The 13,379-nt window shown below is 41.2% G+C and overlaps 1 long non-coding RNA gene across 1 annotated transcript in view; it reads right to left on the reverse strand.

The window, feature by feature from the left end:
* Positions 1 to 246: 246 nt before the first annotated feature.
* The window catches only part of LOC132376403 (uncharacterized), a 29,171-nt gene continuing 16,038 nt past the window's right edge, over positions 247 to 13,379 (reverse strand). Inside the window, exon 3 of the long non-coding RNA XR_009506290.1 lies at positions 247 to 322. This is a non-coding gene — a long non-coding RNA (uncharacterized LOC132376403). The remainder of the gene's footprint in view (positions 323 to 13,379) is intronic.

Below are 13,379 nucleotides of genomic sequence, written 5' to 3' on the forward strand. Positions count from 1 at the left end.
TGTGTCATATGTCAGACATTAGTGCTAGGCTTGTAGTTACCAGCGGCACAGACAAGATGCTCGTCCTCATGATGGCTACAAACTAGCAGGGACATGCACATTAACCAAGCGAACACATGAGCTAATATTACATAAAAATACAATTAGGTTTTGCTTTTATTTATTTCATTCTATTCTTTCTTGCTCTCTTAAAACAGATCTTTTCCATCAACATTTTAAAAAGTGTAAATGAGTACCTTCCAATATGTAGTCTATGCCTCCCACTGGTCACACACAGAACACGTAGGAGCATGGAAAAGACAGCCTGTGAGGATCAGTTCTCCTGTAAAACACAAGATAATCCGTCCCCGTTAAAGCAGAGGATGGGTGAGGACTGGACATGACAGTAAAAAGTCCAAAACTGGCACAAGGTCCTCTAATATTATAGTCACAATGGACCATAAACTTTCACTGATTATTTATATCTGAAGTTACTTATCTGAAAATAAAAGCTTCCTAAACAAGAGTTTCAGAACAATAACATTCTAAACAATAAGAGGAAGCATGTTTCCACATATAATTTTTAGGTAGTGACCACTTCACTAAATCCCACTTTTAAAGTCTGGTAGTATTGTTTTGGGGATTTTTTGAAATGCTATTTAAAAACATTTATTAGACTGGAACAGATGACATTTGACAATAAGTTCATCCTTACTTGAGGTTTGTTTATATTGCTTTGGGGTAAATCGTTCGCTCAAGACATTTTCTATGACTTGAATACATCAATTTATGTGATTCAGTGCCTCAAACTTTTCAAAATAGTGATAGATTTCCATTTAGCAAACATTCTGTGTATTAACAGCCATTGGTCTATATGAAGAATTGGATAAATTTCCCTTTTCTCCCAAGTTTTAAATAGAATTTTTCAATAGACTGATGACTTTTTTCCCAGTCAAACTGAAAATGGCATTTTGGAATCCTTAAAACATAGACTGCTACATCCAGGTTGCTCAGTCACACAAACAGACTGAATCAAAATGGACTTATTACACAACTTTAAACTCTTCTTGTCTCATAAATGATGGAGAGAGAGATCAGCCATTACCATATAGGGGTAGACTCAGGAAATCCACAAACTTCCAAGGTCAGACATACTCACCAGTAGCTGCCTAACCCCAGGTCAGCCTGAGGAGTAAATTGTTTTGACAGATCTAGAAAAACAAGGACACCTGCTCCTCTGTGAAGCCTGCAAAGCCACAGGGACAGATAGTGGTGAAGTTCTTGATACCCTGTTTCTCCTTTAATTCAGAACTCCCCACAAAGTGTGTAGATATATGCTAAAACCATGATATAGAGACGATAGATACCAGCCTGAGAGAAGCGTACAACCCTTAGAACCATAATAGTAATAGATAACATTTATGCTAAATGCTTACACGTGTGCATGATATCATTTAATTTTTACAACAATCCTCTAAAGTAAATGCTATAATTTTTTACAGTTATAAGGATGTTGAGTCAAAAAGAAGGTAGGTTACTTGCCCAAGGTCTTAGAACTAGTAAGATACAGAACCAGATTTTAATCCATTGTCTAAACTGAAGAGGATGAAGCTAAATGTAGTAGGTGTTAGTGCCTTTCCTATACTTCATCACTTCAAGTATGTAATACATATTTATTGTATTAGTCATTGTAATACAGGCTGTGTCAGAGAGATACAGGTTATCTATCACTAAATTCTAAACTTCAGTGCATAATGTATATCATTTAGAGTACTACTCTAATAATAGTGGGAGTAATTTTGATATTACTTGATATTATTTGACCACAGGACACAGGAAATTCTGAACCTTTCCCAGAAAATCCCATCCTTCCACAAGGTTCCCAAATGAGTTATACACACAAGGAGAGAAGAATCAAAGTATCACTTTCTTGTGATACTCATGCCCCAAATCCTACAGTACTGAATTCTGGTAAAGTTGGGTCAGAACATGCTCATGCCCCAAATCCTACAGTACTGAATTCTGGTAAAGTTGGGTCAGAACATGCAGCTTAAACTTTAATTCTAAACAAAGCTTCTCTCTCCTTTAAACCAGAACTTCAACCTTGGGTTCTCAGACCCTCTGGCCAGCCACATGGCACAAAATCCAAAGCAAGGATCTAGTGTGCATGAGAAGGGAGAAAGATGCATGGCCTGCCTCAAGCTAAAACACACCTAATGATCATTCATGAAGAGAAAAGGAATCAAAAGATATTGAGACATGGCAGCACATGACCACTTAGCACACTGTGACCCCACCCATCAAAACAAGGTCTAAGAAGTTCTCTGTGATCTGAACAATTGTATGATAATCCCTTCTTCTTGGGTAGAAGAAAGAAAAAGGAAGAAGGAGCAGGGACATTCCCTTGTTAGAAGGAGAGTGTTGAACGTTCTCCTCTCCCTAAGAAGCCTGTGACTAATATTAAAAAAAGTGATGCCGGGCTTCCCTGGTGGCGCAGTGGTTGAGAATCTGCCTGCTAATGCAGGGGACATGGGTTCGAGCCCTGGTCTGGGAAGATCCCACATGCCGCGGAGCAACTGGGCCCGAGAGCCACGACTACTGAGCCTGCGCATCTGGAGCCTGTGCTCCGCAACAAGAGAGGCCACAATAGTGAGAGGCCCGCGCACCGCGATGAAGAGTGGCCCCCGCTTGGCGCAACTAGAGAAAGCCCCTCGCACAGAAACGAAGACCCAACACAGCCATAAATAAATATAAAAATAAATAAATAAATTAAAAAAAAAAAAGTGATGCCCTCACAGTCATCACTGATAAGAAAAAAATACTAGGGTAACAAAAACCCAGTGAGTAGCAGTGGGCAGATTAAAATCAATAGCAAAGAATCAAGTTTCCTGCCCAGTTTCCTATCCTTCTGGGACAAATCAGTTCTAGGTCTTGAGCAAGTTAAATAACTTTGGGCTTAAGAATCTCATTTTTGAAACTAAGGAATTTTGTTAGCTAATAATGAAGCTCTAGAGAGAGTATGATTTCCCAACTATAAATAAGATAATACCTTGACAACCCATGAACTATAGAGACCCTGAAGTTACACAATAAGCAGGAACCTAGTGCCTCTTTATAGGAAGTTGTTATTGGATCCAAGTTAAGGAAAATGGAAACAGTCTTCCAAGATTTACAAACAGACAAAAGTAATGTAACTAAATGTACATAGACAATGTCTCAGAGACATCACCATTCTTCGTGTTAAACTAACTTGACAACTGGCAAAGCATATTGTTATTCTGTATTGCCAGAGAGATCCTATGCAGAAGCCTTTGGATCTAAATGCTGAACACATTCTCTAAGCCCAGGGGATAGTTCAAAATTCCCCTTCCCCCCAGCCCTACCTCCAAGAAGGAGAAACACTGAGACAGGTCAAGCATGTTCCATCGCAGAAGGCGGAGCTTCGGGTATTAGAGTAACTTTGTGATTTCTTGCTTCTCTCTCTCTTTCCCATCTATTGTGGGTGTTGTTCATACCCTGCCAAGATTCCCTTGAGGTTGGTGTACCCATGCCCTAGCCGGCTGTGAGTATTGACTGCAAAGCCTTCACAGCTGCCCTCTGCTCCAGAGAACTGCCCTTGGCCAAACAGAAGTGGGAGATTCCCTACCCCTCTTTAGGGACAGCCAGGGGCCAATGACTGAACCACCTGGGGTACAAAAGACCAGACCCACCCACTTGCCTCACATTGATAACAACTCTGCAGTGCACTTCTGTCTCAGGGCTTCCCCATGGAACCAGGCGGAAGCTAGTTTCCAGGCTAAACAACTTCCTTGCGTAGCTTTCTTTCTTAACCTGCACTGCTTCCCTCACCCCTCTTCTTCTGAGGGGGTACCCCCTCAATAAATCACTAAAAAGAATCCTCATCTCAGGCTCTGTGCGTAGAGAACCCAACCTAAGACACATCTATGAGGCTGGTGATATAAGACAGGCTTGGAACCATCTGTAAGATGGGAGTAGCAGCTTCCTTGCTTCAGAAATGTCACCAGACCAGGGTTGTCCAAGGATAGGATGCCTGAGGTTCTGTACCTCTGTGGGGAGGGATTTGTTTCTGGTCAATTCTCAGGCTTCTTCTCATAATCAGAGTGAAAAGATCCAGAAGGCTGAGATCAGGATATGAACTCAAAGAAATGGAGTCAAGAGAGCCACTTGATCTTATGCCAAAAAAAAGGCATTTATGTGGTCCACCTTAGTTCAACATAAGACACATAGAGATTTGGAGTTCAAATTCTGGCCAGTAGGAAATAATGTGAATTTATCCACAGGAGCTTTGAGTATTAACTCTCCTTGTAATTACTGAACAGAAGAAGTGGCCAAAGTTTGTTATTCAGAGATCAACTAGAGATCAACTAATACAAAATACTGCTCAACACCAGGCTGCATATGGTGTTATGTGACTTTACACACACGATGCTTGGACCAACTCAGAATGGTTTCTTCTGTTTCAAGCTTGTGATTGGTCTAGTGATATGAAATTAGGCGAGAAACATCTCATGATTAGAATCCACAGAGAAGCTTAGACTAGGAACAGATAGAGTTAATCTGTGTCCATCTGTTTTTATTTTTCTCCAACCCATTCTGTCAGCCACTACAAAATATTCCCATGTGTTCCAGGGTACTGTTGAACAAGACATCTGGAAACAAGCATCCTTGTTTTTAAACCATGATAACAATAGAGGAATTAGAAAAATTATGTTAAATGCTTCATTATTCGGTTGGGAAAAATCTCTAGCCAGGGAAACTATGTTAATGTCCAGATTGGAAAGCGTTGTTCTCCTATGTGTCTTGTCCCAGTTCACAGGTCTGATGGGCAAACTTACAAAGGAGGTGGGACGGATGGTAAAAAAGGCAGGACCGGTCAGGTGGCTGTTAGAATCAAAACAGCCGAGCAATGTTCTGAGTTAGGAAAAAGAATCAAGTCAGGGGTTAAGGACCTCCAGGCTGTCGCCAATAAATAGCAAACACCAAAGGAATAAAAAATAGCAAAAAGAGAACAATTAAACAAATAAAAACACTCTATTAGAGCACACTTGCATGTACTTAGTTATACATGCAAGATAATTATTCCCTAATCTCAGTTTAAACATAATCATGGAGTCATAGAATTTTAACCAGGGTAGGACTTCTGTGCTTACCGAGCATAACCCTCTCATTTTACGTTGAGACCCAGATGGTGAAGGAATAGCAGCTGATATGAGAACCCAGGGCTCCACCACCCAAGTCAGTACACTGTCCTGTGCTGCAGAATACGACAACTCCCAAAAGAATAGGACAAACCCCCAGAGTTAGCTGTGGTCACCAAAGCTGCATTTAAAAACTTTACAAGGGACTTCCCTGGTGGTCCAGTGGTTAAGACTCTGCGTTCCCAGTGCAGGGTGCCCAGGTTCAATCCCTAGTCAGGGAACTAGATCCTGCATGCTGCAACTAAGACCTGGCGTAGCCAAATAAATAAATAAATAAATATTTGAAAAAATAAAAAATAAAAACTTTATAAAACTGTGTTAACAATATCCTTTCTCAGTAAAAATTAGTTCAGCACAGAGATATTAGCTCTGTCTCTGTCATTTCTTCCTTGCAGATCGAGTGGTACTATCATTTTTCTCTGTTGTAACAAAAACTCGTAACAAAAAATGCAATGATATTTAAGAAAAGTTTTTTATTGAATTAAAAGAAATATAACTGTATTGTGAACACATTGGTATAAATTATCTCCAGATCAAAGCCAGGACACTATGAGACTGGCTACAGCCTGTGAGGACAGGGTACAATTAAAGAGAGCCGTAAAGCAAGTTACCAGCCTGATAATTCTGCTCTCCTTCAGGCCAAGACCAGAAGGGTAACCTAACACTGAACTCCTTAATCTTCACAAGCTTCAAACTGGGAAACAGAGCTCAGCTGGCCCACCTCACTAACATTCTGTGAGGATTCATGTGTTAGAATAATTGCTCCAAATAAAGGCCCACCGTGGAGTCGATGCAGTGCAATTTTGTGCTGGGGGGATGACTGCCAAATACAGAGATGAGGGTGAAATTAAAATTAAACAAAATCCCCCAACTCCGCTAGAGCATCAGCAGCTTTAACTCCGTCCCAACCACGTGGAAGTCTTGGGCCGCCCTGCTGACATCGAATAAAGATGGATTAATTTGTACTTACCCAGGGTTGCCAGGTAACCACCCCCTTTCTCCCCATTCATTAAAAGCCCTCCAGATGTGTAAATTCCACCTTACAGCTATAGTCTTTCTGCGGCACATTAAGAGTCTCCTTTGTGGATTTTAATGGGGATGAAAGACAAGGCTGCACCTGGGCACGGCTAACGCTCAAAGTACGAGCTTTGGGATTTTCTAAATGGCCAGACACTCACAAGAAGAAAAAGGGCAGATTCCATCATCTTCTGCTTTGGAGACTTGTTCTTGACAACTCCCACTGAAAAGGGAGCAGTCCCCTCAAGCTGAAGTCAGCCTGCCACCCTTTGTGAGCAGCATTCCTGAGGTCAAATAAAGGCCAGAAAGAGTCTTTGGGAAACCAATGGTGACCTTCCCCCCAAACCCGCACCTTGCCACCCCTTGCCAAGCCACCTTAAGAAGGTGTTAGATTTAAAGCCTAGCTTGGACTTTTCTGTAGTCATACCAGGAAGGCAGTGTCTGCACAGTAAGGAACCCCTACCTTGCTGGCACTGGAACGTGGCTTTCATTCATTCCAGAGACATTTACAGTGTGCTTATGAGATGCCAGGCTGTGCTAGGTGCCAGGGATTTAGAGGAGAATCAGAAAGTCTATGCCCACCCAGAGCTCAGCCTGTGGCACTGTAACAGTGTTCATTGGCCATTCTGGGTTTTATTTGTTCATTTATTTCGGTTTGCAGCCTTGGAATAAGAACTTTTCCATCTTTTTGGCAGTGTAGGTCTACATTTAGGAATCTTTGTCCCTTTTCTGAGGTTTTATTAGATCTGAATATCCCTATCTTTATGACTAAAAACCTTATTGATGCTGAGAATCATGCAAGTTAGCAGATAAGGCAGCAGTTGGTGCCCCGAGAGGTGGTCAGGCTGGGGCACGTGGACAGTGGGGAGGAAGTAGGGCAGCCATGTTTTCTGCAATGCCCCATGCGTAGGGCTTGATTTCAGAAATCTACCTGGACACTTGCCAGATTAGTCATTAGGTTAATACATGGAAGATAGCAAAAAACAATGCAATCATAAAAGGTTACATTTAAAAGGGTCTTAGATTTGATCTCGCACACACCTCTTTTTATAGAGATGAAAAAACTGGATCATAGAGAAAGAGTTTTACAAGGTCAAACTGACTGCAGTGAGACCCCCGGATATTGGGTTGTTTGTATTTTAATGGCACGCTCAGGCCTCTAGCCCAAAGGAGAGATGACTGGAGGATGCCAGAAGCCTGGCAGGCTGGAAGGGGAGGAGGGTGTCTGGATGCTTCTCGGATTGAACCAAATAGATGCTGCCCATTCCAAACACCCTGCCCCAGCAGCCGCCCTTGCTGGAACAACTTCTGTGTCTGTATTATGGTTTTCCAGAGAAATAGAACCAATAGGATTGACTGATTGATTGATTGATTATTAGCTCACACAGTTGTGGAGGCTAAGAAGTCCCATGATCTGCAAACTGGAGACCCAGGGAAGCTGCTGATGTAATTTGAAGGCCTGACTGCTAGAGAGCTAATGGTGTAGACTCCAGTCTGGGCATGAAGGCCTGAGAACCAGGAGCACCAGGACAGGAGAAGATCCATATCCCAGCTCAAGAGTCAGTCTGAGAACCAGCAATCCTCCCTTCCTCCACTTTTTTGTTATATGCAGGCCCTCAATGGCTTGTGATACCGAGCAGGGCCCTGTGGGTCTCCTGTGCATGAAAGCCTTTCTGTATCCCTCATTTCTTTTATTACAGGAAATAGGCTTCAATCAGCCTCCATGAACTTCCCTGAGCTCCAACGGGCAGATTCAAGTGGTTGTTAATTAGGGAAGGGAAGGGAAGGGATGCGAGACCAGGGAGAAACCAACAGTCAAGAGAAACAGTAGTGCAGCCTTGGGGCTGGGTCCTGGTTCCCCCTCAAGGGATACACACAACGATATCTTTGAGCTGTTTTGCAGATACTGAAAGCCCCTCCAGGTGGGAGATGTTAAGTTATTGAGGACAGTACGCTGCCCACAAGCACGTAGACCCCAAACCAGCTGGAACCAGAAGGTTGACGACGTTGACTCCCACTTACCTCACCACCAACCAATCAGAAGAATGTCCATGTGCTGATCACGCCCTCTCTGAACCAGTATTATACAACTCCTCACTACCCGCTCCAGGTTGGGACACACAGTTTTGAGGGCATTAGCCCGCTGTGTCCCGCTTCGCGTGGCAAAGTAATAAAGCTGTCCTTCTCTACTTCACACAAAACTCTGTCTCCTAGATTCAGTTCGGCACAAGTGTACAGAGAAGCTGAGCTTCCGGCATCAGTTGTGTGATGCCCACGCACTCTGGGGCGGATAATCTGCTTTCTACCAATTCATGTGCTAATCTCTTCCAGAAACACCCTCACAGACATACCCAGAAATGATGTTTAACTACATATGTGGGCATCCTGTAATACAGTCAAGTTGACACATAAAATGAACTATTACAGTGGCATAACTCATACCCCCTCTTGCTACAGAAAAAGAAAATGGAACAGATGGTGGTGGTCTGTGCTCTATTTTTGATGCACTCTTCTCTTTTGGGTTTTCTGGGAGAACTCTTAAAAAGAAGGCATTCTTTTATTCCAACAGAGTTTAAATAAATGTATTTTTACAATGTATAGAAGTACAGATTAATGGAAATTGACTGACATCTTTAGCTGCTGCCATGTTTAAATTGATTTCTTTCACACTGTATTTTTTAAATGCCTCCAGGGAAGGAAGTACCAGTGAGGATGAGGATGGGACCATGAGAAAACAAAGACTATAGGATCCTAAAAGCAATCCAGTTTAGGTTTAAAAGGAATTAGGCAGCTGTGATAATAGAAATATAAAGTCTGCCCTTCTATTATGTTTTTTAATCAACCCACAAATCTTTACAGAGTGTCTAGTATGTTCAAGTCACCATGGAGGATAAAAGAGGTAATCACAACTCCTACCTTCAAGGAGGAAGGAGGGAAGAGTCACACAACAATTTTACACTTCAGAGCAATATGCCATAAGTGCCACATGAGTGAAAGAGATCATCAGCTACATCTCAAATATGCCATGTCTTTATCTCCATGACCACCTCCCTCCTAACAGTCATCATCAGCTTCTATACTTGTCTTGATTAGCATAGAAACTTCCTAACTGGCCTTCTTTCATCTTCCCTTGCCTCCTGCAACCTATTCTTCTTACAGGAGTCAAAGAGACCTTTGGCAAAATCCAAATACGACTCTGTCACACACAGCTGCTTGAAATTCATTAAAGGCCTCCCATTGCTTTCAAGGTAAAGTTCAATGTCCTTAATATGACCTATTTGTCCCTGCATAATCTGGCTTCATTCTTATTTTCGACCTCATCTCCCACCTCTCTCTCCCTCCCTCACCTCACTCCAGATGTCTTGGGCTTTGCTCTACTCCTGGAATGTTCCAAGTTCTAACCAGTTTCAGGACCTTAGGGATCACACCATTCCGCTTGAATGGAACCCTCTGCTCCTCTTCCCCTCCCACTCCATCCTATCCATCAGTCAAGACATAAATTCAGTGTCTCCGTCTCAAGGAGAACTTCCATGATCCTCCAATTCTTTTTCTTTTTTTTGCTTTGGCTATGCCATGGTACAGCTTGTGGGATCTTAGTTCCCTGACCAGGGACTGAACCTGGGCCCTCAGCAATGAAAGCATGGAGTCCTAACCTCTGGACGGCCAGGGAATTCCCCTCTGTTCTTGAATGGTCCCCCATTATCTTTTTTCATTGTACCTTCTACTTCTCTCTCACATGGTTTATCTCAGTTGACTATATACTCTAAGAAAGCTAGAATGTTGATGTTTTTTCACTGTTTTATAACAAATGCACATATTAATAAAAATACTCTCAATAAATATTTTTGAAAAAATTCTAATTGGGAGATCAAAGGAGACACCAGAGCACAGCATTTGAAGTAGCAAAGGAAAACAAAGAAATTGGGTTTAGAGTCAAGCCTTAAAGATTAGGACACAAAGGGATGGAAAAGGAAGGGAGGAATTATGAGATTAGGGAGGCTTTAATCGTGGTTATAAGACTTAACAAAATCCAGCACCATTTTTCAGGTTGGTTCCATTTTTATCTGATGTTTAATAGAAACAGTTGCTGAGTAGCAAATCAATTTTTGAAAAATCACTCCAATTGCTTTCCCAGTAGTAATCCAAATAGATTCCATGGCATTACTATCATCACGTTGAATGCCTAGGTTAACATTTAAATAGAAAACCAATATAGATTAAAAGTGGTTTCACCACAGATTCCTAAAAAGTTGATCTGTTGTTGAGATCATACTCACATTAGCTGTGGTAAGTGGGAGGGAGAAAACACCTAAAAGGGGGGTGAAGAGGATATTGGTTTATGTGGGCAGAGCCTATGCAGTTGATGAGGCCAAAGTTTGTGGGAAAAGTTAAACATAATTTGAACTTGTCTGCTAGGTAGCTTTAAGACAATATGAACTTTTAAAATATTTAACTGATTTAGGTGAGTTGTTAAAAGCTGCTACATATGAGGCTACATCATAAGTAGTTGAGAAAAAAAATATATCTATGACAGAGGTATAAAAGCTAAGATGAGTCTTCTCAAAAGAGAATTGTAGTTTCAAGGCCTACAGATGGGGACAGAAGGAAAGGATCTGGGCACAAGGTAATTCTTAATTTATCCATCTTTTTATTTTACACAGTTGAGCAGGATCCCATTTGACATATGTTTTCCCTGGCTTGCCCATCTGGTTTTGCTTCATCTCCTGTGCTTTTTCTTTGATTCCCTAGAATGTACCAAACTCCCAGTTGACTTTGGCCCACATACACACGTCTTCCTTTTTCCTGAAGACTCTTTTCTAGTATCTTCACTGGCTGACTGCTGTATATCCTTCAGGTCTGATCTTACACAAGTTTGCCAGAGTTCCCACCACTTCTTTTACATCCTCCACACCTTTACTCATTTATATCACCCACCAGGATCCTAAAGGCTTTTGAATGTGAAGCTGAGACTAACCTAGGGGCTAACTCAATGATGTCCAATTGTTCTTTCAATTTGCAATTTAGGGAAGATTTGACAGAACCTTTGCAGTATGGTGTTCATCTGATGTGGCTTTTTGACTGAGGCAAAGAAATCCAGAAGCTAGTTTTTTGGTTCTATAGGGATAGTGATCAGCTTCATTTAAACCCAGGAAAATGCTGAATTCTTCTCTGTCCTTTGGGTTCTAAATAATACAGATATGTACTTAGCATTTTCTGCTTTACCAGTTTCCTCTGAAAGGCTTTTATTAAGTCCTTGTTTGTAAATGACATAGTCCTGGGCACCACTCAGAGAGAATGGATTGGAAATGGCAAAAAAATAAATAATTCAGACATGGAAACCTATCTATCTATCTATCTATCTATCTATCTATTATCTATCTATCAATCACCTATCTAATCTATCTTTACTATACGCACACATTTTAATTATATCTATATAAAATAAATGTCTACTTCAGCATAATTCCTGCCCTTAGGTATAGCAGGTATAATTTTCAGGCCACAGACTCAGGCACACACACAAAAAATTTTTTGTTTTACCATAATTCAACTTCTATTCCCAACTCCATTCTCACAGACAGAAGAAACTCAAATTCTGGTGACTCCATTTACTTCAGTTCTGGGTTTTTCAGTTGATCGGAATCCCTAGGTCTGCATCTAAGTTCTAGGTGTCTACAGAGAGCCAAGGTGTCAGGAGAGTGGTGAGGAGAACCTCAGGTCTGATCGTCACCCCTTCGAGCGGGCACCTGCAGAGCCATCTGTATGCTGATGAGCCTCATCCATTGCCTTGCACATCACTGTTGCCTTTTCCTCGTACTGCCCTTGATGGGCCCATCAGCTTCCCCTGCCAAGTCTGGCCCCTCTCAGCCACTCTGCCCCACTTCCTCCTTCCCCACGCAGAGTGTGAAGGAGCTCTCTCAGGCTGTCACAGGCTATTCTGCCTGCAGATGCCCCCCACAGCCTTTTTTATCCATTTCCCATGCCAGCTGGGCTAGAAGCAGGGTGAACTGCTACACTAACATCTAATAGCTGAAGAACAGTGGAAACAGCCATGAAATGTCTGAATATATTCTTAAAGGACAAGAAAGATGGCATGTGACATGGGTTGGGTGCAGGTTCTGAGGCTGACAGGAGATAAACCAATAGAAGCGTTGCTGAACGAGGAAAGGACTAAAGTGGGACGTCGAAGAAATGGAAGGAGATGGGCTCTGCTGAAGAATTTTGACAGAGAGGCTAATGATCTTGAACATGATCTCTGATGAAAAATGCTGTCTGGTGTCCTACAGAGAAAGGAGGAAATATAGCACATGCTATTGTTTCTAGAAATGTTGAAACTTAAATGGACTTGCATATCGTCAAATCATCTGCTGGTCTCAAACACAAGAAAGGGTCCTAGAACTCGGAATGTTTGACTCATTTGCTACCCGTAATATGGAATTCCCATCAGCTCCTTGGTTTAGAGGTTCTAAACCATCCTAGCTACCCAGTCTTTATGTTTGTATTTAGATAAATATTTTGGAATAAAAAAGATAAGCACCACTTCTTAAGTATTTTTGCTCCTTTTCTAAAGTGGTATCTTTTCTGGCTACTAAAATAAAATAACTTCATTGTAGAATATTTGAAAAATACAGAAAGAGCTTAAAGAAGAAAATAAAACCATCTATAATTCCATCACTCAGAGATAACCACCATTAACATTTTGATGTATGTACTTAGTCTTTTTCTCTATATAAAGATGTGAATTTCTTATCACAAAAATGTAGTGGTACCTCACATACTATTTTCTAACCCACTCTTCCCCTTTAACTTATTGTGACCATTTTCCAAATTGCTAAGTATCCTTCTAAAATAATTCTTAATGTTTGCTCCAGATTTAATAATGTGTATACAACATAATCCATTAATCTAATTCCCTATGGTTCAACATTTAAGTTGTTTTCAATTTTTTTGCTATTACCAAGAGTACAACTTTCTTTTAAAATAGTAAAGAAGAAATTGCTTTGCTATTACTACTACTTTTTTCTTTTTTTTTTTTTTTTTTAGAACAGTACACAAAATGAAATCACGTTTACACTTCAGGGAATGAAAGAACCAGAAAGAGAGATAACCAGTGGGAGAGATAACTAGCAGTTGGGCTAAGGCTGTAAGAGGATGGATCATCAC

The sequence above is a fragment of the Balaenoptera ricei genome, chromosome 12, assembly GCF_028023285.1.
Source record: "Balaenoptera ricei isolate mBalRic1 chromosome 12, mBalRic1.hap2, whole genome shotgun sequence".
Classification (NCBI taxonomy): Eukaryota; Metazoa; Chordata; class Mammalia; order Artiodactyla; family Balaenopteridae; genus Balaenoptera; species Balaenoptera ricei.